Raw genomic sequence first — 24,987 nt, 5'->3', positions numbered from 1 at the left:
AATGCTTTTTCTGCATCTATTGAGTTGATCATGTGGTTTTTGTCCTTTCTCTTGTTGATGTGATGTATTACATTGATTGATTTGCGTATGTTGAACCACCCTCATGTCCCTGCGATGAACCCTACTTGGTCATGATGTATAATGTTTTTTATGTGCTGTTGGATTCTATTTGCTAATATTTTGGTGAGGACTTTTACATCTATGTTCATCAGTGATAATTGGCCTATAATTCTCTTTTTCGGTAGTGTCTTTGCCTGGTTTTGGTATCAGGGTGATGGTGGCTTCATAGAATGAGTTTGGGAGTATTCCCTCCTTTTCAATCTTCTGGAAGAGTTTGAGATGGACTGGTGTGAGTTCTTCTTTGTATGCTTGGTAGAATTCCCTGGTGAAGCTGTCTGGTCCTGGACTTTTATTGTATGAAGGTTTTTTATTGCTAATTCGATTTCATTTCTAATGTTTGTTCAAGTGGTCAGTTTCTTCTTGATTCAGACTTGGTGGACTGCCTCCATACAATATTATAATGAAGATATGATTTGAAAAATTTTAAAAAGAGCCCAGTGCAATATAAATTATTGGGAATTAAATGGGATTTTTTTTTCTATTATCAGTTCCATATCCTTCTTCTAGAGAATGGAAAATAACTATCCACTGAATTAAAACCTTGAATTGGTATCTTCTGCATAAACATTATATTATGCTTAATGCCTTCCTCGAGTAAAGGAAAGATGATGGATTTAACATTTTCTTGAGATATGTTTAACATTTTGAGGTGTCTCTAGACTAGAAAGGAGGATGTTTTTAGTTCTAAGATAGACAAGATAAAGTTTCAATATACATAAAATAAGCTTATGTATGGATGCAAAGACAGTTTTAAAAGGCAGGGGTACTCACCAGTTAGTAATCAAGAAATTCTTGCTGCTTGGCTGAAGGCACATTCCTAGCCCATTAGGACTTTACAGTTTGTTTGGAGAATCAAGGCTAATATATGTGAAAGGGTGGACATAATACTGAAGTACTTCTTTGTAGTGCTAGCAACTAGTGCAACAGGAGTCAAACGTATACACTTACACTCTTTTCATTCTTGAAAGTGAAGAATGGCACTTGGTCTTGAATGATGACTGGGATTAGAGCTTGGCAAATAGTGGAGAGAACCACAAATTTCTAGAAAGAACAATAAAGAAGGTATAGAGACATGCCTGTTAGGTAAAGAGCCAGAAAAAAAAATCTCTTAGATTTATAGGCTACATATAGCCTCTGTCAGATATTTTCCTTCTTTTCTTCTCTCAACCATATAAAAAATGTGAAAAAAAAATACTCTTTGCTGGAGGACTGTACATAAATAGTCAATAGATCAGATTTGGCCAGTGGACCATAGTGTGCCAATCCCCAGTTTAGAATGACCATGTAGAATTCTGCCTAACTAGATTGAAATTTTAATATAGGACAATGACAGAGAATGTGGGAAAGAAAAGATAAAGCTATATTATTAAGAATATCAAAAGCCAGAATAAAGGATTGGATTTGAATTCAACTTTATTCCCTAAGTATAAGGTGAAAGTACTTATATGCCAATTAATTTCACATATCTTTAGCATTAAACCAAATGTTCTTCTTATTTGATACCAGGAAATCAAATGGAGCATGTTTAATTAAAAAGGAACATTAAACCAGGTTTTGTTTCATCCCTTATGGGGTGGAGTCAGAACATTCTCTTTTTTAAATTTGTACTGCTTCTGAAGGTACACCTTTTAATGAAGTCCAATAATTGCTGATGTTGATATGTTGACCTTGGATGTTCTGATGCACAAATTAAATGAAGACCATATGTGGTGGTTTTCTTTGGAGATGATGTGTATTTTTGTACTTGTAAAATCAAAGGAACTGTTATTGAAACTCAAATCCTAAGTTTTATATTTGCTCACAGCTGGGGTATCCCTCAGCCCTGGTAAATACACAGCATATGCTTAGTTATCAGAGTTCCTCGGGAAAATTTCAGAGGTTTTAAACAGTTCCTGAATCTTCTCAGCATCTTTACTGTCCATACTTGTGAAATTCCAAAACAGTGGCTTGGGATCTAAACCATACTAGGAAGTATGACATATGAGCAAGAACATGTATAATGCATAATCTATATATTACACATGTGAAATGCTTTGTTATCATCTGGATTTTTCGTTGTGATAAATCAATTTCTTATAATGTATGTTGAAATAGTATGGAAATATAGAGTGATGTAGAAAAGAGAAATATCTAAGAAGAAAATATTGATAATGAAACTTTTACAGAGGTGAGAACATGATTTTGATAATGATGACATGAGAAAAATATAACAGTGCAAACAGGATTGCCTAAAGATTAAGTGAAATGGAGTGATTGAAGATGTGTAGATGTTTCATAAACAAACAAAAATATATTTATGTACATATACATATATAAACACACATATAAATATGTATTTTCCAATTGCATTGTGATTTGCTGTGGCTTCCATCATCAATCAAAATTTCAGGCTTTTGATTATTCAGCATACACATTTATTATGTTCACTTCTATCTGATGGAAAATTGAGAGAGTAAAGGGAAAGATCCCTATAGATCCCATTTTCAAGTTTTCATTGTTGTGCAACTTATTTGTATTAATATAGGTGTACAATTAAATAAGTGAAAGATTTTTTGACAATATAGGAAAACAATTATTTTATTATTATTATTTCTTTTAGAACTCCAGTAAAAATTAACTAGTTGAATCAGCAACCCCTCTTCCATACCCATCAGGTACAAACATAAATCCAGTAAATATTAGAAAACAAAATAAAAACTAAACATAAATTTTGAAAAGATAGAATCTATGAATAAGTTTGACTCAACTTACCTGATATATAATATGTGTGTATTTATTCAAGATGCTTTTTAATTTAAAAAAAGTTATAAATTCATTATCTGTACAGTTCTCCATAATGTTTTTTATCTTCTACAAAAATCACTGTGTTTTGACCAATGATTTGAGTTTATTACTTCTGATGGGAAAAATTACCTTTCTAGAACAATTCTAGCAAACTCATCAAGCACGGCCATCACCTCAAGAGTTATGTTCTGATCTCTTAATATCATGAAGTTTTTATGTCATGTCATAGTAGTTAACATCATGAGATTTCATTTACCTCATATAGGTGTATGTATGACCTTTAGAGGTGAATGGGCATGTTTAGCCATAGGGACGTTAAAATACAGTCAGCAAAGACTGACCAGAAAGTGAAAAGCAAGGTTATATTTGAGAGAATTTTTGTAGTGTTGTTCTTATTTTGAAGGTCTACTTATAATTATCTTTTGGTTTTTCTCTTATTTCTAATTGTTGAAATATAAAAAAAAGCAAGACATTTTCAAAATTTTGTTGCTATGGTGATTAATACATAGGGCTTTTGAAGAAATAAAACCCAGTCTACAAAAGAGAAATAAAAGACGAGAGGATTATAAAATAAATAAAAAGAAAACACAAAAGAAAACAAACATTATAATATTAAGAAGAAATTTAACCAAAGATTGGTGTTGTGGCATTTTGGGGATGAGGAAAAACTACCTCCCTTCAACTACCTGCCATAGGAAATTAATTTATCTCTTTTAGTGAGATGCCTGCTTTATGAACTGTTATACTTTCGATGAATATATTTTCAAATTGAAACCAAAATGCGATTTTGAACTTTTCAGAGCAAGACCTGCATATCACAGCAGGAGAGAGAGGAGAAGCTTAAGGTCAAAGGGGAAATTCCTTGTGCTAGAACTTGTTTTTGCAAGTTATGCCAATATCCACAAAATCACCATTGCTGACCCTAATGAAGAGGACACAATGAAATAAAAAATTTGGAACAAAACTTGACAGCTATCCATAATCTCATGTACAAACTACTGTACAAAAAAAAAAAATTCTCCCCATCACACCATACACATATTATTATCTTAATGAAAAATAATATTTCTTTAAGTAATAATTACAAACTGGAATATATTTCCTTTATTAAATATTCAATGTCATTTAATTTTTTTTTACTGTTAATACACTTTGAAATAATTATCAGCAAAGCCACACATTAGAGTGTTATTTTAAAAAGGAAAGAAAGATTTATTAAAATTTAAGTGTATGGCATGGATGCAGAAATTGGTATGTTTAACAGAGAGTACCAGGAGAGATCAAATACAGATATGTTTCATTGAATTTGAATAGAGTCAGTATTTAGTTTCATATACTACTCTATTGAAAGTAGTATTCCCACAATACAAATCATAATTGTCTTTAATGAGAGAAAGAACTCCGGAGTTTGTCACAGATGACTATAAATATTTCTTCCTAATCCTTCAAATTTTCAGGCCTGAGAGGAAAGAGAACTGTTGTAAAATGAAAACTAACTGCCTAAAGGAATTTGGATGAAAGACTATTCCAGGATGGGAGTTATCATCATAAATAACTATAGTATAAAATGAATAGGTGGAGTTGACAGGGAGGAACCTAGCAAAGTCTGTTTATTAAAATTCTCCTCTGTGTCCTGTTGTTCCTTTATGGCCTGGCAAACATTAATTTACCAAACAGTTGCTCATTTTCATCTTCCTGTGAATTGCTTTCCTTCCCTTTGAAGTCCTAAACCCCACCCTCTTCTTTTTCTCTCAGATGGCATATAAGCTTCAATTGCCTAACTTGTCTTTGGGCCCTATATTGTTATAACCCTCACCGCATATATACATAATTAAACTTCATTTTCTCCTGCTAATCTGTCTCATGTCATTCTCCCACAGTTGGTGTAGTTGGCAGAATTAACTTCCTGGGTTGAACTGTGCTACCTCTGAGTCAGCTTGCAGCTGAAAGATCCTGGGACATCTGATAAGACCCACAAAAGGTAGGAATTCTTACCATGTTAGTCTTCCAGATCTCTGCCTTCAGTGTCTTTTGGAAGCAAGAATGGTAAGAGAACCCTTTTTCGCTTTTCTAAATTTATATTATCAGGAGAAAATACTTTTAGAGCTAATTTCTTGGGCTTATTAGCAACTCTGACAAATTTGGTAGAGTACTCTTGGCTTTATTGATCCATTCTATTCCAGAGATGGTCATAGTTTTTCTTTGTCTCTGTTGTGTTATTTGTCTTGTTCTATGTCCTGAGAGCTTGGCTTTATGATCAGTGAGAATATTCTGTCTGCTGTCCACAATCCAGAAAGTTCACTTACCAGTGTGCATTTGACCATCAGTTGAATAGGCTAGGATTCCAAGCAACTCTTGCCAGCTTGTCAGAAGCACAGTTAGCATAACCCGGGCTTATGACTGGTATCTCTTTGTCCAGACATGCCAGCTATCAGGGAAGTTTGTCATAAGGGTTTTCAGCCCATAAGGTGCCTTTTTCATCTCAAACTTTTTTGCTTTGTTAATGACATCATTCTTACTGCCTGTGCGATGAAATTCTTTGCTCTCATAGGCTGTTTTGGAGACTGAAACTTTTTCATCTTATGAGAGCTATATCTTTTTGCACTCTCTTTTGGAGATACCTCTTGCATCCATGATTAAGCTATGAAAGGCTTATTGGGTTCAGTCACTATTAAGATCCTACTTAGCAATGGCCAGACAATGCATCCTTTGTATTAGAAATACTTCTATATTGGTAAAGTTTTAGACAGCTCTCATTATAAACAGCTGTTTTATTGGTACCTATGGGAAAGAAGAAATTAAAAGGTGGATACAAAGAAATATAACAGCTAGCTTTAAGAACTCCCTTAAAAATAGAAACCTGTTTGGGAAACCTTATCAAATTTGTGGTCTCAGCTTCCTTTCATGGTTCTTAGAGATGCTAGTAAAAAACATTAGGTTAAATTAACAAGAGAATGGGAACAGGCTGAGAATCAAGGGACTCTTCCCAACAGGTGAAAATTTTTGAAGGATTATTAAGAAATAAGGTAAATAAAGCAAATATTGAAAGAGGTAGAATAAGAGAAATTGGAAAAGAAGAATTGCAGGACTTCTCCCAGAGTGATTTAAATCTTTAGATGATTAGTAAGAAATGGAATGAGGAAGTAGTTTGGCCTGGAGGGTCACCCGGTTTCTCTGCAACATCAGGAAACAATGAGGGCCCCTGAGGGTATGCCTCCTATAGTCCAGTGCACCTGGCCTAGGACCACTTACTCCCAGAAGGCACACTTCTGGGCCAGACAGAGGATACCACCAGCTCTGGGCATTTAAAATTAAAAAAGAAAAGAAAAGAAATGAATAAAACAAACATGATGGAGTTAAAACAAAGGTTCTGAATACAGCACTACCTATATATAGCTAGGTGGGCCAAAGTGTCCCCCGCTATTCATCCTCCAACATTAAAGGGCCCCAAATCAGTCTTCTCTATTTATCCCATTTAGATAATATTTTTTTTAAATCAAGAAGGTAAAAATTATGTGAAATAAAATTCATATTTTATGGCATGAAGAGAAAAATTTAAACATAAAAAATTTTCTGTGCCCTTTGGCCTCTGCTTTCCCCACTGCTGTGCATTGTGTATCTGCATTTACGCATGGACCAAACCTCCCCTATTGGCAGAAATACCTGCTCAACCATAGCCAGCAACATTCTCCAGTGTCAACAGGACAACTCCTTAAAAGATCACATTCCTTCTTGATATTGCAAGGGATCACAATGATGCTTAGATATGAATTGTGTAAACTGTCAATAAAAATATGTCATTTAATATACAGCCCACTGTCTTAAAACTTACATAACTGTGCCTTGACTGCTAACAAACAAAACAGTTCTCAGAGCATTCTGAGATGCTCTTCCAGGGTTATGATCCTCAAATTTGGCTCAAATAGTTTTTCATTTCTTTCTTAGGTTGACTGATTAATTTTTCATCAACAATTACAATGAGAAACCTGACTACTAACTGCTTGGGGCAACAGTTAGGGCAGTTAATCAAGTTAAAATTTGACAGAAGGGCCTGGGCCCCTTGATTTAACCCCTCTGGGGACCCAAGGTCTTTTGCACAAGAATGGGTAAAATGACCCTCTAAAGGGAGTGTGGAGAGGAGTAGTTTCCAGGACTTCTTGATATGAGAGCCTGAGCTTGGTACCAAAATCCATTGGTGAGGTACTGATGGACTAGATTGAAAAAAAATGGAAAAGTATAAGGATTGATAGGATGTTTGAGCAGGTATTATGTGAAGAGGTTATGTCAGTGTTGCTCGAGTGTTTAATAGGAATGGATGTTATGTCTGGGAGTGCTTCCCCACCCAGAATTGTAAGACCAAGACATGTTGATGGGGTCCTAGTGAAGGCTATGGTTTGAGATATGAGTTGATGGAATGAGCTGAAAGTTTGTAGGAAAGTTGGTATATTTGAATGGGCTTTATGAAAAATTGTTTTTGTCTTGCAAATCTCTACAAAACCAAAAATGTAGCTCTAGAAGCAAAATAAAAGCTTACCTATCTTTACCATCCAAAACTTTCCCTACTATTCTCAAAATGCATGTAGATATTGGGTTGTGAGAACTGTACCTTTGTGATGTAGGTTGTCTACCTCCATCTTCTCTAGGACCTAAGAGACCTTTGAAATGCAAAATTTAAGATGTTTCTCATCAGAGGAAGAAAGTGAGGTGGAATATTCAGAAATTGGACAAATGAGAAACCTTAAAAATCTTACCTATAAATATTAGTAAAAACTCATTAGCCATCTGGAGAGATAATCTTAACTTTTCCAACTGCCAGAACTAAGCTTGGATCCAATGTTATTTTATAAACTAGTGAGTTTTGTACTACTGTACCCATCTTATGACTAAAATTTTTTAGACAAAAGCTATAAGATCTCTATGTCTGTCTGTATGTTTGTGAATCTGCATATGTATGGTGTGGATATGTAATTTTTTTCTTAACTTCTAGGTGGTATCATTAAAATTAATTTGTAAAAGAGCTCTATTTAATTGACTTAAACAAGTACTTATATAAAATTTCTCAGAGACAAAATAAACTAACCCTTTTTTTTTTCAAGTTAGCAAAATATACACTATCTGGTAAATAAAAAATTGTTTAAGTGTGTTGGTTTAATTAAACTAGTTATGCTTTCAGAGTTATTGGTGGCAGATGTTAATGCAGATATGCAGCTTTTATTCCACATGGGTTATTAATCAAATAAGTTCATGTTATCTCTGTTATAAAATTTGTCAGCAAATAAATAAATAAATAAAGGTAAAAAACCTGGAGATGATGGTTGACTTTGTCTAATGTCTCAAGAAGTTTTCATAGATATTCTAAACATAATTGTTAAAAAAAAAAGTAAATGGATGTAAATGAGATACAAGTTTCTAGGTAAACATGTTAAGTAGCCCCCCTAAATCTTTTTGCAAACCTGAAACCTTGCAGTTTTGATAAGTTTAATTAAATGATAGAAACTGAATGTATAGATCATTTCCAAATAAGATAAAATGCTGAAACATTAATTGCTGAATATAGGCTTATTTACTTTTGGTTTCTGATTATAGAGGAACTAAGGAAAAATTTGGTCTTTTTTTTTTAATAGATTTTATTCTTTCAGAGCAGTTTCAGGTTCACAACAGAATTGAGCAGAAAATACAGAGTTCCCACATAGCCCTCCCCACCCACACATATATACTCCCCTACCCTCAACATCCCTCATCAGCGTGGGATATTTGGTACAATTGATGAAGCAACATGGGCCCATTATTATCAACAAAAGTCCGTAGTTTACATTAGGGTTCACTGTTGTTGTTGTACATTCTGTGATTTCAACAAATGCATAACAACATGTAGCCACCACTGTAGTATCATACAGAATAATTTCATTGCCCTAAAAATTCCTTGTGCTCCATCTATTCATTCCCCCCTCTCTCCCTCTCCCCAAACCCCTGGAAACCACAATCTTTTTATTGTTTCTGTAGCTGTGCCTTTTCCAGAATGTCATTGGGTTGGGATAATACTGTTTGTAGCCTTTTCAGGCTTGCTTCTTTCATTTAGTAATATGTCTTTTAAGTTTCTTCCATGTCTTTCATGGCTTCATAGGTCTTTTTTCTTTTTTTTTTTTTTCATTGCACATATACCTTTTAATTTATATATATGTACTGTTCATTGTTTCTAAGAACATTTTTAGCTTTTTAAACTTACATAGTTATCAAAGGAATAAAGCCAACCACAAAATAAGAATTAACTCAAAAAGATACACCCTGCTATTAACAGGGTCTACTAATAGACATATCTTTTGCTTTATTAAAAGATTGTACTATGAAATAGTGTATGTCTCTAAAAATTGCATTTATAAATTTGCCAAGCCACAAAATACTGATGTAAGGCAGTTCGATTGTTTACTCCTTAGTTAAGGTTTCTAAGGATTAAGAATTCTAACTGATATATGTAATTAAAGCTACTAGAAATAATAAGGAAAACATCTTTTGTCTGCAAGGAAAGTAAGATATATTTTGGGGTAAGAAAGAAATGAGGAATGAGGATGCACTTTTCTTGAGGAAAGTGAAAGTGATTTCATCTTAAAATAAAGCTGATTATTTCAAGAATGGAATGGAATGAATGAATGAATAAATGAATACACTAATTTATTTCAAGATGAAGCATAAAAAGGGACAAACTAAAATTGGTGTAGAAAGTTGTAGAATGTTTTTTGAAAAAGAATCTTGAGAAAAAAATTTGTGTGTGAACAAGCTGTATTTGCCTTTAACATCTTCTATTGTCACTTTGGTCATATAGATAGCTACATATTGTTTCACAGTGATTTACAATACTATTTGTTTTAAAACCTTTTTATATTTATCACAAACTTCCTAAAAATTAAATTCTAAGTAAAGTCTTTCTGACCTGAAAATAACTTTGAGAATTTTCCAGTGGATCCCTGGAAAAACCCTCAAATTATTTGTTCTCTCTCCTTATAGAAGATATATATTAAATTAATTAGGTTTGTTTTGTATGTTAAAGTACATGGGAAGCATTGTCAAATGAAAAAGAATATGAAAATGAATATATATGTTCATGTATAACTGAAGCATTATGCTATACACCAGATTGACACAAAATTATAAACTGACTATACTTCAGTAAAAATATATATATACAAAAATGTGATGCTAAGCTTTCTTTATATTTATGTGGATACATGTTATTAATATGTTTCATAAATTGTATGGAAGTATTAAAACTCTAAGTCCTTCTGTGTTAAAACTTGTAATTCTATTTTATTTTCAAATGCCATGTTACTGAAATAACCAAATTTCCTTGCCAATAGCATTATAATAAACTCTTACCAAACCTTTAACCATGACCCTTTTAAGTCTTTTTTCATTTATAGACAGATATGTGATGCTTTTGCAAATATATTCCATCATCAGAGAGATTCATGGAAAGAACTCTGAAAATTACTCTAGAATATAGTTTTCTAATTAACTTTCATATCATTCCACTTAACTGGCTAAGAATTTATAGAACTCTAATGAAGAAACTGATTACTTCATAAAATTTCTAACAAAAGATCAAGATCAACAAGAATTAATTACAAGGAGCTGAATGAACTGATGAGGATGATTATTTTTATAATTTTTGTTTTATTGCTATTTCTCTATTTTGCTTTTTCAGATTTTAGGAAATATTTTTCTCTTTTCTCTTAACCTACTAACAATTTGCTAAGATATACCATTGTGAACAAAGAGTAAACGTGTACTTTTTATTCCTATTTGATTCCTCTAGAACTCAAAAACTTCCATTAAGTATTCTTACATTTCCATGGGAATATATTTATTTGCTTAAGTTCAGCAACTTAAGCTTATAACAGGGAAAAATTAGAAATATTAGTTATATCACCAAGGTATTTGACTGGAATATCATATTTGGAAAGAGCCATGCATAGACTCAGATATGACCAGACAGCTTTAAGAAACTAAAGTTGGCTTCTTGGAGCCAATAAACTCCCTTGGAAGAAACAGCCTTGCATATTGCTTATAGGGTTCTCAGAGGCCTCACCAGGTGAGTAAGGAAGGTCACTTCCTGGTAGGTACAGGAACTTCAATATATTTTGGGAACCTCAAGAAAAAAGGAGTTTACCCAAATAAGTATCACTGGTGAATCTGATGGCAAGTTCTTGGCTTGGCTTCCTGGCCATAAGGGACATTTGAATGTTCAGTTGAGATTCTTGATGAAAAGTTCCAGCACAGCAGGTTTAAAAGAGGCTAATTTATGGTCAATCTCTATTTTTTGCTGTACTCATATAAATAATTGGAACAAGTTCTATGAAACTAAATTCATTTTGCAAACAAATTAGTCTTCAGTTGGTTATCTTTAGTAGGAATGAAGGTAGTTGTAGACCAAAAAATTGTTTCAGTAGCACACTTTTGTGGATATTAGATTTCAGTGCTGTTTTTTGTCTTTTAAGGTTTTGTTTTCTACCTGTAAAGTGTACTTCATCCTGAATTCTCCTACTTTCCTCCAGTATTTGGCTACAACTCTCTAAACTACTGTTTTTATTTTTTTCTCCCACGCTTTTGACTTGGATTCATTAAGAACTAAAACTGCCCTGTTTCCAAAGCTTTTATGCAAGCTAAAATTTTACAACTTTATATAAACTTCAGAAAAATCACCCCATAGCTCATTTATAAACAATCCTTATGACTGTTACTGTGTAGGCCACTTAGAATGATTACTAGGTACATTCAAACTGCAAACCAGGAATATCTGTCACTCTGCCACCATCTGCCCTCACTCCATCTGATGATGCTTCAAGCCAGACATCTAAAAATCTTCTCTACTGGCTGCCCTCAGAACTCAGAAACTGGGATTATGTTTTGCTTTAATCACTAAACATTGCTCTTATTTTGTTTCTGATGTGGTGTGGGTGTGTGTGTATGTTCTAACCTTTAAATGATATTACTAAAATTAATTTGTAAAAGTACTACCAGAACAGGATGAGAAGACAATATCTGATGTAGACAGCAGACCCAAAAACCCAGATCTGGCCTATATGCCAATTACTTTGATAATTGCTCACTTTGCTTAGGAACTAAATGTATTTCACAATGTTAAAGTAAATCCAATTGCTAGGTTTGTGATCATTTACCTGTATCTAGTACTTCTGGATTACCTTGGTGGATTTCTCCACTCCAAGGATCCTGTTGGTTGACCCTTAGGAAATTTATTCTAGATGAAAGAAATTATAGTCCTTTTCAGGCCACTAGTGATTTTATTTGGTGGGATGCCCTCACCTGGGCAATTAATAATACCTGTTCTGACCCTGCCCATAAATGTTAATTTTTTTCTAAAGTTATTCAAGCTCAATCAGAGCAGCAAGCAAAATTTCAACCAAAGAATATAATTTCCCACAATTATGGGATGAATTTATGTGGTTAACATCAGACTGTGGTCATTTAAGTTTAAAGGATCCCTTATGCTGGGAAAAATTAAATCATACTAAGAATAACCAGACTAATACTAGGAAATTGGGCTGGGTACCTTACATATAATGCCAATATATAATTTTTATTAAAGACAAGGATTGGTACAGAATTGGTACACAGCTGCACCTAATGGAAGTTCTTAACTTAAATTCATACTTATGACCTTACTATACTGCTAATTATATTATTTGCATATTGCGTTTTACAAAATTATTGTTTCTTGCATTACCAAATGTGTGACTGTGCTTCTGATAAAATGATGATGTGGCAACTTGAAGCAGTTAACCAGATATATAGTTGTATAGGAAATTTGTAATTATAATAGTGTAATTCTAGATATGAGAAGAAGCAATAAGAGGGAATATTTCCCTGGATCATAACAGATGAGTAAAACAGGTGGTCCAGAGAATTTTGGCTACTATTAATAAGTCTAGTAATAGGACATTGAGTGGCCTTATCAACGAAATCCTCACCTGACCTAGGAATGAGCATTCCTAGCACCATAGAAAAAAATGGTCATAAAATGCCTCCCAAGCTGTTGTGGAATCTATCATCATGAGGGAGCCCTGACAACTAAAACTTGTGCTTGCCATCTGCTTCTACAAGGATTAAGTCACAAGCCACTGCAATTGCTGTCCTTCAGCACACCCTAAAAGGAGTTCAGGGTGGAGGTCCAGAATGAGGTAGTCAGTTGTCTAAGAAAAACTGGCAGAACAAGCCTTCAGATAGTTAGATGTTTTCAGGAGAAGATTTTATGAGCCCAAATTCTTGAATCTCCTCTTACCTAGAAACACACTAAAATCATTAGTGGTGACCTCTTCTTTGGCCATTAAGGAGAGAGATGCATTTGAAAGCCAAAATGGAATAATTGTAGTTCAGACATCCAAGATAAAACTAGGCAGCCATTGTAGACATAATTCCAGGAAAGTTTCTGTATTGCTGTGAACTTGAGTTTTCTGAGCTGTGTCAGACTTGGAACACCACCAGCCATTTTCAAAGCAGTGTCTTCTGGCAACTGGTAGCTGCAACCTTATGGTTTCAAGGTCTCCTCTTGTAATTAAGTTTTTAGACAATGAAGTTGCTGTAGCTCAGGTATTAACAGAAGAGAGAGACTTATGTGTAGTGGTCAATAGTTCCTATTATGTATATCTAAATGTCACATCAGAAGTTAAAATTAGACACCTGGCTACCTGGCTACAAGCCTCCCCAAAGTGCCGGGTCCAGATTGGGTTTCAGGTTTATTATCCTGAATCCCTCAAAGAATGAGATCTATTTTGTCAAGGTTTGGGTTGTTACTCCTACATCTAACTGGGCCTGTTGAACCAAAATGGCAGACCAAGTGATTGATTCTTAATCATACTAGGCTCAGATCAAGGACTTGAAACTGGAATCTTTTCAACTTGATGTCCATTTCCCAAACTGTGGCAGGATTATGCCCTGTTTTAGCAGGAAGTAGCCAGAGTGGTCATCACCCCATTCCCTGAAAGATTTAGGAAAGGATCAAAATTTGAATGAAAAATACTACAAACCATATCAGTAAACAAATAATGCTGAAGCCATCAGGTCATCAGCCGCTGCCCCCCCCCCCCCACCAGTGAGGACAAGCCTGCAGCCCAGCCTCTGCAGCCACTCACAATGGTGCCCTCTGAGGGGACTCAGAATAAGAAAGGACAAGATACTGGCCCTAGATGGCTAGATGCTTGTTAAAGGAATGAATTCAGTGAGCCCAAATGTTTGCTTCCTCCCATACATAGTAAAGCACTAAATTCTGTAACTTGCAATGCCTGGTTTTGTTTAGATAACAAGTAATCTTTTATTGTTCCAACTACCTGGTCTTTGTAGTAAAGCTCCTATATATCCTAGCTTCTCCCCTACCTCTTGGGACCAGTCCCTCAGAGCAATCTGAGAGGCTGTCATCCCGGCTCGAGTCCTCCCGCCAAATAAAACATAACTCTTTAACTTTTAGACTGTGCATTTATTTCAGCCGACAAAAATAAAGGAGGGATTGAAACAGAGTCCCTCTAAAACTGGCTTTCTCTGCCGAGTTTATGACTAACCCCCCTCTATCCAAAATTTATTCCTTTTCTTGTTCAACAGCTGCACTTCTCAACATTGAGGAGTATCAAAAGAAAAGGGGGGAATTGATACCAAGCAGGACCCTGTGGTGTCCTCCCTGGCACAAATCTTTCCATGTTCCCATTTTTTTGTTTGTAGGAAATAGGCTTCCTTTAGCCTCCTTGTCCTTCCCTGAGCTCCAGAGGGGAGATTCAAACAGTTGTTAATCTGGAAAGGGAGGGAATGCAGAGGTGGGAGAGGAACAGTCAAGAAACAATAGTGCAGCCTTGAGGCACAGTCCTGGTTCCTCCTTAAGGAATATACATAACAATGTCTCTAAGTTATTTTGAAGAAACTAATGTGCCCTCAACCCCTGCCCATTGTTTGTGACTGAGCAGAACCTTCAGAGATTGGGGGTGAGGGGGGTGGCTCTTGGTCCACCAGATTGCTGACATTCTGACTAAAAGCAACTTTCCTTTTTGTTACCAAGGATGTTGCCTCCAGGCAACATGCCCTTGCCCCTCCCTTAACTATAAACCAATTATTCTTATCTAAGTCTCAGGAGGTAATTGCAACTAGAAGAAATAAGAGATTAGAACAATGGAGCCCAAGATAGTGGAGGATTTGATTTCCAGTGAAACTTGAGCCTCATTATACACTCATTATAGTATTAGCATGCTAAATAACACACCCATCAGCACCTTGACAGTTGACAGTTTCCATGACAACAATGAGAAAAGCCCATACAAGGTCTGAGAAGCCCTTAGGGGGACCCACTGGCTCTAGCACACTGGAATGAGGACATGATGTGAGAGCTTTTCTTCACTTCTCCCTGCTCAAGCTCTTTCCTTCCTTTTCCTCTTTTGAGAAATAAAGCAGCTTTCACTCTGTCCCTCTGCCTCAGCTATGATTCTTTCTAGCTGGCAGGCAAGAACCCACCTTTTGTGAGATCCTCATTCTAAGGGGGCATCTTCCATTCACTAACATTTCCATAGAAATGCCTCTTATCAAATACCTGATTGCTTGTACATTATGGACCTAACTTTGGCAGGCCACCTGCTTCACCACCATCTGAAAGGAGTTTAACTGAACTGACCTATTATCAGGACTAAGAGACTGGCTCAATGAGATATAAAGCAACCTATCAACTCAACTTCTGGACTGTGAAACTTCTTGGAGAAGTTTTAAAGATGGAACTGCAGTGAAGCAAAATTTGCCACCCTTAAAGTGTAATCTCTTAGTCATGGAGATTATTTCAATCTGAAAATAATCAAGGCTTGAAAGATTCAGGAAAAATCTGCCTATAAGGAATTTAGATAGCATGAAACTGTTCCAGGTAGGGAGCTATCACTATAGTATAATATGAACTAGATATGGTCACAAGGAGAAACTTAGCAAAGTCTCTTTGTTAAAATTCCTCACTATGTCCCATTGTTTCTTTATGGCCCTTCAAACATTTGTTTACCAGACATTTTCTCACAGGAAGGAAAAATCATTCTTCTACTCTTCTAGGTTCTTCTGAGTGGTCTAAGAATTAGATAAATTAACAGGAGAAAAACAAGCAAAAGTTTAATCACATGGATATCTTCTATGTACATGGCAGAGACTCAGGAAAACTTAGTATTTCTCCAAAATGGCTAAATCCCTTACCTTAAATACCATTTTTAAAATTTTGGAAATAATAGTTTGGAACTTGAAAGGGGATTAAGATAATTCACATGGAGATGGAAAGGCAAATGTTTGGTAAACAAGGGCTTGTTGACCCAAGGAGAGACAACAGGACACAGGACTTTGGACTCCAGGCCCTGCTGAGTTCCCCTACCACACCTGGCCCATACTCTTTGTCAGTATCTCTGTTGGTAGTGCTCTTCCTGGACCAGGCTCTATATCTAAATTCTTTAGATAGCTGACAGAAAGGTAAAAAGAAAGTCTTCCTAAGTCTTTGGTTTCTTGAAAATAATCAGCTTAAAATAATCCTCATGCCAAAGAGACACATTTTGGGTTTGTTGCTGAGTCCAAACTCATTCTGCTCGCCACATGATAGGCCAATAAATTGGGAGACAAGGTGTTAGGGAAGGAATAGTGACTTTATTTAGAAAGCTAGCAGACCAAGAGGATGGCAGACTAATGTCTTGGAGAACCATCCTGCTCTAATCAGAATACAGGCTCCTTTTATGCAAAAAATAAGGGAGGTTGTGTGGTTGATTGTTATAATGCTACAGGCATTCTTTGTTCTTGCAGCCATCCCTGTGGGCTAGGTCATGGTGTCCCTGTAAACTTCCAGCAAAACAAAGGATATTCTCTACTTCAGGGTGACAAATTTTGCTTTCCTACAATTTCCTTGATTAAACTAATTGGTTCAGATATTTTTTATATAATCCTTTTTATATACATAACACAATTTTAATGTAGTTGATTACATAGGGGTTAGTCTTTGGCGATCCATTCTGAACTATGATAAAATTTTATGCCAGACAAGTGATACATTGTATAGTTAGCAATTATTTGCTAAACATAATGGATCATTGGTATCTCTCACCAAGTAATACATATATATTTTTAATTATTGTCATTGGCATGGCCAGTGAAGTTTTCTTACCCAAAGTGAAAAGTGGAAATCTTCATTCTATTTTATTCTCTTATGGGTTTGAAAAAAAGACGATTAATATAATGTTTAATTTCCAAATTATTTCTTGCTTAGTTACTTATATATTTCCTGACATTCCTTGTTAAATATGAAAAACATGAAGTAGGAATACATTTGTATTGACTGCAATATATCTTACAGCTTGGGTGGTACAAAACATTTTTCACCAATACTCAACAATTACTTATACTTGCCTCTTATCTCTATATGGAATATTTTAAAATCATAAATATTTCACAGTGCAATTTCAGACATTTATCTATTTAATGTTTTGAACTGAATTCAGATAGATTTTTAATGTATTTTTCACAAGTGACTTGAATATTCTTTTTTAAATTAGTTGCTATATGTGGTTAAAACATTTAACTTACTGTAAATAAAAGGGCAAAAATTTTGTTTTGACATATATCTGTAATTTGGTCTTCAATAAAAAGTAATCTGTGGAAATTCAATAGGGTAGTTTTTATCACTTGGGGAGGCAAATGAGTAGAAAAATCATAGTTTAATGTCAGACAAATACGGATTTTTCCTTTAATTTTGCTAATGGAAACCTGAGAGATCCCAGAACATGTTACTTAATATTTCTAATTCCTGAATCCTCAACTGTAGAATAGAAGTGATGGCACCTAGTCCACAGATTGTTTGACTATTAAATGATGTTGTTACTGAACTCAGATTTGGCTGTCACTGCTTAAAAGTCAGTAGTTCAAGAGGTGTGTTGACCGAAATAAATGCACAACCTAAAAGTTGAGAGTTGTTTTACTTGGCGGGAGGACTCGAGCCGGGATGACAGCCTCTCAGATTGCTCTGAGGGACTGGTCCGAAGAGGTAGGGGAGGAGCTAGGATATATAGGAGCTTTACTACAAAGACCAGGTAGTTGGAACAATAAAAGATTACTTGTTATCTAAACAAAACCAGGCATTGCAAGTTACAGAATTTAGTGCTTTACTATGTATGGGAGGAAGCAAACATTTGGGCTCACTGAATTCATTCCTTTGACAAGCATCTAGCCATCTAGGGCCAGTATCTTGTCCTTTCTTATTCTGAGTCCCCTCAGAGGGCACCATTGTGAGTGGCTGCAGAGGCTGGGCTGCAGGCTTGTCTTCACTGGGGGGTAGTGGCTGATGACCTGATGGCTTCAGCATTATTTGTTTACTGATATGATTTGCAGTATTTTTCATTCACAGGTGTCAATTGAAAGCAAAGGTGCTTTAATCAGTAAAGCTGATATTCTGGGGAAATGGTAGACTCATGTCCAGAGATTATCTCCAGAGATTCTACTCAGCCATGCCATGAGAGTTTTTAAAGGGAAAAATGGGGGAGAGGAGAATCTGAGTGAATCATCGAGGTAAGAGTTGTGTTCTGCATCATTCTCCATTGTGTGCAGACTGGCTGACCCTCTTTTCAGATTTTATCTTGCCCCTGTGATCTGCCTGCAGGATTGCTAAGAGGGTTGTCAGGGGTAGAGACCAAATCATTCTTTAGCTGCTTAATTCTTTATTCTTACTTCTTTTTTATCTAGGAGAAGAATCAACAGGTTAAAGAAGGCATGGTGTGCATTTAAGAGAGTGTAAGTCAGGAGTTAATTTAAATTGCTTAGTGATCTCATTCCAATAATTAGCATCTTTTAAAGTTAGAGGGAAAACAGAAGTGGGTGAACAGGAAAGGGGCAAAAGAGCTGCTTTCAATTCCCCACTATCAAACATCATTCCATTTCTAAGGGATTAGGGGCAAAAATCCATCACCTGTACTTTCTTCATACTGACATAGGGTACCATATTCTCAGAGTGGAAGATGTTCACATGGGTCTGTAGCATCTCTCTGATGACGATTTTAGTTCCCCACTTACATATACAGGCAGAGTAAGCTATAATTATTTTGATGTCCACTAAGATATAGATTATTATGAGCAATCCCATTCTTTTGAGGCCAGTTCTTGAAATTGTGCTAGCCATAGATTCAGTACTGCTCATGTTACAGTCTGGTCATGATATAGTTAGCTTTTTCCTCCAGGAGCCATTATAGTATCTGTCGAATAACTCAGGAATGTCTATCAGACACGGAATCTGTGACTCTATTGTCCTAATCATTAACTGCTCAGTTTTATACTGGGGACAGGGATGGGACCACAGGGCTCTGCTTGGTTCCAATGTTACTTGTAAAGCAATTATCAGAGTTCTACAGTGTTAGTAAACACTAAATAGATAACAAATATTTATTTTAATTAGTTGGGTGTGTTTCTTAGATGGAGTTCAGCAATTGTGTGGTTTGTGAGATAGCATGTCTAGTACCATTAGATTAAAGAGAATATGTTCCTACTTTGTACTAACTTATTGAAAATCATTTTGGCTTTATTTTACTACAGTAGCACTTTGTCACCAATTTACTTTGAAGTATACTCTATATTACCATTAATCATTGCAGTTTTTATCTTGTAGAAAGTACCCTTTCACTCGTATGTGCATTTATAACTCTTTGGTTTGTGTCTGGTATAAACATTTATTGAGGGAATGTATATGTGAGTCAGTGTGAGTTTGAGCCCTGAGTAGTGGACCACCAACTAAGCAGAAACTGAGAAGAGGTGGTATCTGGGATAAAACAGCAACTCATTTGGAAATAAGGAACTCATTTGGGATTGCTGTGTTTTGGGAAAAGGCAAGAGAGTAGTGCATAAAATAATGTAACCAAATTTATGTATGAAGCACCATTAAGTGACTGGAGCAAAAGAATAATGCCATTATTAAAGCAACAATAATTAAAGAAATGGAAGTAAATTATATTTCAGAAGCATTGTGTTCTTTAAGGAGAGCAAAGAGAGACAAAGGAATAGCTTTATGGAATCATACACTAAGGTGTGGGTAGAGAAAGGGAGTGAAAGACGAAGTAAGACACTAGATTGATTGGAAAGGGAAAAAGAAGGAAATGCAGTGTCACACAAGGCAAAAGAACTTATCAAAGAGAGACTGGTCAGCTCTCTGATATCAGACTTATAATTTCAGTAAGATAAGAAGTTAGGAGACAAGAAGAATTGGCAAGTAAAAAGTCATTGCTGACTCTATTAAGTCAATTCAGTGGAGTAATCCTGAGAGTAGAGGAAAACTGGGAAATAAGGAAAGGAATAAGTACCCATTTTGCTTAAAGTATGGTGGTGAATGCAAGGAGAAACTTCTCTAAGAGAGAATATGCATATTGATATACCAAGGGAGAAGGCAGATTTACTTATTGAACTTGACTAGCATAGCATGGCTATAATGTAGAAAGAAGTTAGAGTACTTCTTGTGAATTTAATATTGAAAAGTCACAAGGGCATGGCTTTGATAGAAGTTTTATATAAGGGAAGAATAATGAGTAGTAATATCATTATATGCTGAATTAAGAGTAAATTATTCAGGTAATTCATAACAGAAAGATTTATGGTCTTTGAAACATTTGAAAGTGAAGAGAATCAGCGTGGGATTTGGGTAATGAAAATGTATATATTAAGAACTATATAAGGATTGAAGTATGAAGTAATTTGGAGTTGAATTTCAGGATTTACAGGACATACTGAGAAATCTAGATGAAAATAGTAAAATCCTGGAAAAATTTCTGAATCTCTTATTTATAAATTATAAATAATGAACTTTACTATGTGAAATTATTGCCAGGATTTTATAAAATATGTTTGAGGTATCTATATTGATTTAATGATGCCGATTAAATAAACTAGACATGAGGGGAAGAAAATGTTTTGTTTCTTTGACACCAAGTGTGTGATACCTGTTTGTGATAATTCACTGGGAAATCTAGAATAAATAAATCAGAAGGAAAAGGGTAAAAAAAATGGAGGAAAAATAAGGTGTCATTGGGATATTGGATGTGAAATTAGTGCAAGTGAGAAAAATTTAAAAAAAGAAAAGAATTAGCAAGATTAGTGGCTGTTGTCATGAAGGGAAAGTCTAAACAAGATAATTTTTAGAAGAGAAAGTAAGTGTCTGATAATAAGACTTATCATATAGCTCTAATGAATAGTAAAGGTTGTTGTTACTGGACTGTCCAGATCCTAAAAGATACATGTTTGTGTGTGTGTGTGTGTGTGTATATATATATATATATATATATGTATATATATATATATATATATATATATATATATACACACATCTGATCTGAAACAGTGTATACCAGAATGTTAATGGTGCTACAAGACTTGGTGGAGACTATATCTTTATAGTTGTTTCAAACATGTAACTTTTTTTATTACTAACAGTAAGTTCTATTATAATAATTTCTAAAATTTTTCTTTATAAGACTAAATACCAGGATTTCTGATGTTGCTTTAGTGTGTCCTAACCTATCTGTGAATCTGCAAATATTTTACTTTAAGACAACAAAATTTGTTGAATTCTATCTCATGCAATGCAGAGGGAGGCACAAAGATTGATATTGTAGATATAGCACTTAAACAAATTACGTTCTAATAAGGAGAGGAACATGAAAATAACTATACCATAAACCAAAATGGAATTAGTGAAGCATATAAGAAAAAAGCCATTGTGCTGTGGTAATTGAGAAAGAACTACTTATTGTGACTTAGAGAAAGCTTCCTGCAGGAAGTAAAAGCACTGTGCCTTTCATTTTCATCATTTATTATTTCTGTCTTCTCTTTGCCCTCTTTTGGGATCCTCTCTCCATTTTAATTTCTCCCTTTGGAGTACAATCCTAAAAATATATCTTGTTGTCACTGGAAGAATGTTTTTACATGTGACTTAGGGAGATTTCACTACCCTTTCCTATTTTCTTCAGCCTTCAATTATGATTATGAGCAGGAAAAGCTAGTAGACTACAGTGGAACAAAATTTGCCATCCCAAAATGTGTCTCTTTGGCATGGGAATTATTTCCAGCTGAAAACAATCAAGGCCCAAAAGACTCAGGAAGGGCTTTTGAATTTCCCCTTAACTGCCTCAAAGAAATTAGATAAAGGACCTATTCCAGGATAGTTATCTATCACCAGAGATAACTTTGGTATGATATAAACTAAGTGTGGTCCGTCAGGGAAGAACCTAGTAAAGTCTGTTTGTTAAAACTCCTCTCTGTGCCCCATTGTTTCTCTAAGGTGCAGCAGACATTTGTTTACCAAACATTTACATTTTCATCTCCATGTGAATTGTCTACTTGCCCTTTGAAGTCCTAAACCACTACGCCAAACATCATCTTGTGTCTTTAGCTGAAGATGATATTTAAGGTGAGGGCTTCGGTCATTTTTGTTACTCAGTACTCCTGGGTCTCTCCCATGTATTTATATTATTAAAGTTTTGTTCATTCTTCTTTTTTAATCTGTTTCATATCAGTTTAATTCTTAGACCAGCCAGAAGAACCTAGAAGGGTAGAGAAAATTTTTTCCTTTCTAACAAGGCAATTCTACCCCACATTCCTTTTCCCTTTCTCAAATGTACTGGGTGTATTCTAATGATCAAGAACATTTCTGGGACTTGAAAAAATTAAGATGTGAAGACATTTAAGAGAGGAAGTTATGAAAAATCCATGAGAAGAGAAAATGAGAAGTTTTAGTCATTGCCCTTTAATTTAAAGCCCTGAATTGAGTTTTATATGAGTTAGGAAAGAGATGAATCATCTATGAAAGAATAGCTAGAAACATAGTTTCAAAGGAGCCATTTAGCATGCTTAAAATCAGGACTCAGAGATAGACTAGAGTAATGTCCCCACTACATTCTTCCTCAACCAAAGGCCAAAGTACACAACTATTGTAACAAGCTTACATACAAATTATCAACTGCTTACTTGCTTCTAGAGCATCATGGCCCTATAATTTGATTTAAGATATATATATATATATATATATATATATATATATATATATATATATATATATAAAATCCCTGTAAAGAAAACTACTCAAAGAAAAGTGAATGTTCTAAATACTTAATCACATAGAGTCTTGGACTAGATGTAAGTTTTTAAAAGCAAGACAACAGACCCAATATGGAGTCAGTTACACTAAGCCCAGCACCACCAAAACAAGACTTAATTACTGTTTGGCTCTTCCAAAAATGGAATCTTATACCAGTCAATCAGGAGTCACCTGATCAGCACTAGGTGGATAATCTGTCTAATAGACCACTGCCATTCCCTGAGGGAAAGTAATTTTGCAATAACCAACCCACTATTTTGCCTAGTATAACTTCCTTGTTTCTACTCCCTTCTGCCTATAAAATTTCTTTCATTTTGTATAGCTCCTCAGAGCTCCTTTCTATCTGCTAGACTGGCTGCTAACCAATTTGAATTGATTTTTGCTCAAATAAACTCTTAAAAATTTTAATATGCTTCATTTTATCTTCTAACAAGTCAATGAGGCATAAAAGGAATTTTTTTCCAGGAATCTTTTCTGTACTTATATTGGTTTGTGTCTGTGCTGTGGTACAAATTTCTAATTCCTCTGAATGAAGAATACAAGACAGAAAAAAATAATTCCTGAGTGAAGAAGCAAAAGCAACAATAAAAGGAGAACAGACCTTCTGAGAAGATTGTATCTGCTTATTACCTATAATAAGCATAGACAGAAAGACAAGGAAATCACCCATTAAAATATTCAGTACTATGTCATCAATGATATTCTCAATTAATTTTCCTCTTTTTCTTAATTAATAATATAATATGAGAGATTGGACTTTTATAGATGAAATCATTTTTGTGTTTTGTGTATTTGATGGATAGGAGAATATGCCACCTTAAAATATGTCTCTTTAGCATAAAGACTATTTTAAGATGATTATTTTGAAAAGCAGCAGACTCAGGAGAAGCTCAGAAAACAGAGTAGCAGTTACCCTTTTGCAATATATATATATTTATGCTATATATATATGTGTATATATATATATATATATATTTATTTATAAATGAAAACTCCATTTGTAGTGATGTCTCCCTTTCTGTACCAGAAAGAGACAGACGCTCCACCAGGAACTCTTATCATAGTGGAGAAAGCACAGCCCTAAATCTGCCTTAAAGATCTTACCCTTATTTTCCTTGTTTTATATGGTAATATCACATAACTGCACCCCCAACACAGACATATTCCTTTTGTCTGTAGCCAAAGATGATATTTAAGGTAGTGGCTTCAGACAACTGGGAAAGTTATTCATTTTCCCTGGGTATCTACCATGTATAGATATAGTATACACATTAATAAACTTCTGTTTGTTTTTTCCTTGTTAACCTGTCTTTTATTAGAGGGTCATAACCAAGAACACAAAGGATGGGGGGAAATTATTTTTTCTCTCCTCTGTATTTTACTTTCTAATTCTGTAGGAGATGGGAAATTGGTTTGTAACACAGCACTTTTTCAATAATTCTAAAATTACAGGATTATACTTCTAGTATATTCAACTTGTATATTGTTATTTTAACCTCAATGTAATGTTTTATATTATCAAAATTAGAAATCTTTTTTTATATTCTTGCTTGTGTAGAGATTTAAAAATGAACAAATAGAAATGATTGACATTTTTGTCCTGCTTATGTATACTTTGGTTGGAGTTGTCATTGACTTACCAAGATTTAAGGAACATGGAAGAATGAATATTAAACCTGTTTTAAGCTTGAATTTTTTTCTATCAGTGGCTTTTTAATGATCTCATCCATGTGGTTTAAAATATTGGAATGATCTAACTCAGAAGGTAATTGCATACCAATTCATTTATTTCAGGAATAGCTTTTTAAATTGATCTTGGCACTAATAATTTAACCATAACAAGAGGTTTCTCTGGTAAAATGAAGAGATTGTATGATCTTGGAGGTGGCTACATTAATATATACTTCAACAATTTTCTCTGGAAATATCTTTTTTTCTTTTCCTCAATAAAGGGGCTT

At 34.7% G+C, this 24,987-nt stretch overlaps 1 long non-coding RNA gene across 1 annotated transcript in view; it reads right to left on the bottom strand.

Annotated features, from left to right (window-relative positions):
• Positions 1-1,074: 1,074 nt before the first annotated feature.
• Positions 1,075-24,987, bottom strand: part of LOC140698450 (uncharacterized) — a 44,509-nt gene continuing 20,596 nt past the window's right edge. The window contains exon 3 of the long non-coding RNA XR_012076267.1: positions 1,075-1,161. This is a non-coding gene — a long non-coding RNA (uncharacterized lncRNA). The remainder of the gene's footprint in view (positions 1,162-24,987) is intronic.

The sequence above is a fragment of the Vicugna pacos genome, chromosome 1, assembly GCF_048564905.1.
Source record: "Vicugna pacos chromosome 1, VicPac4, whole genome shotgun sequence".
In the NCBI taxonomy this organism is placed as follows: domain Eukaryota; kingdom Metazoa; phylum Chordata; class Mammalia; order Artiodactyla; family Camelidae; genus Vicugna; species Vicugna pacos.
This window is presented reverse-complemented; position numbering and strand designations above follow the sequence as displayed.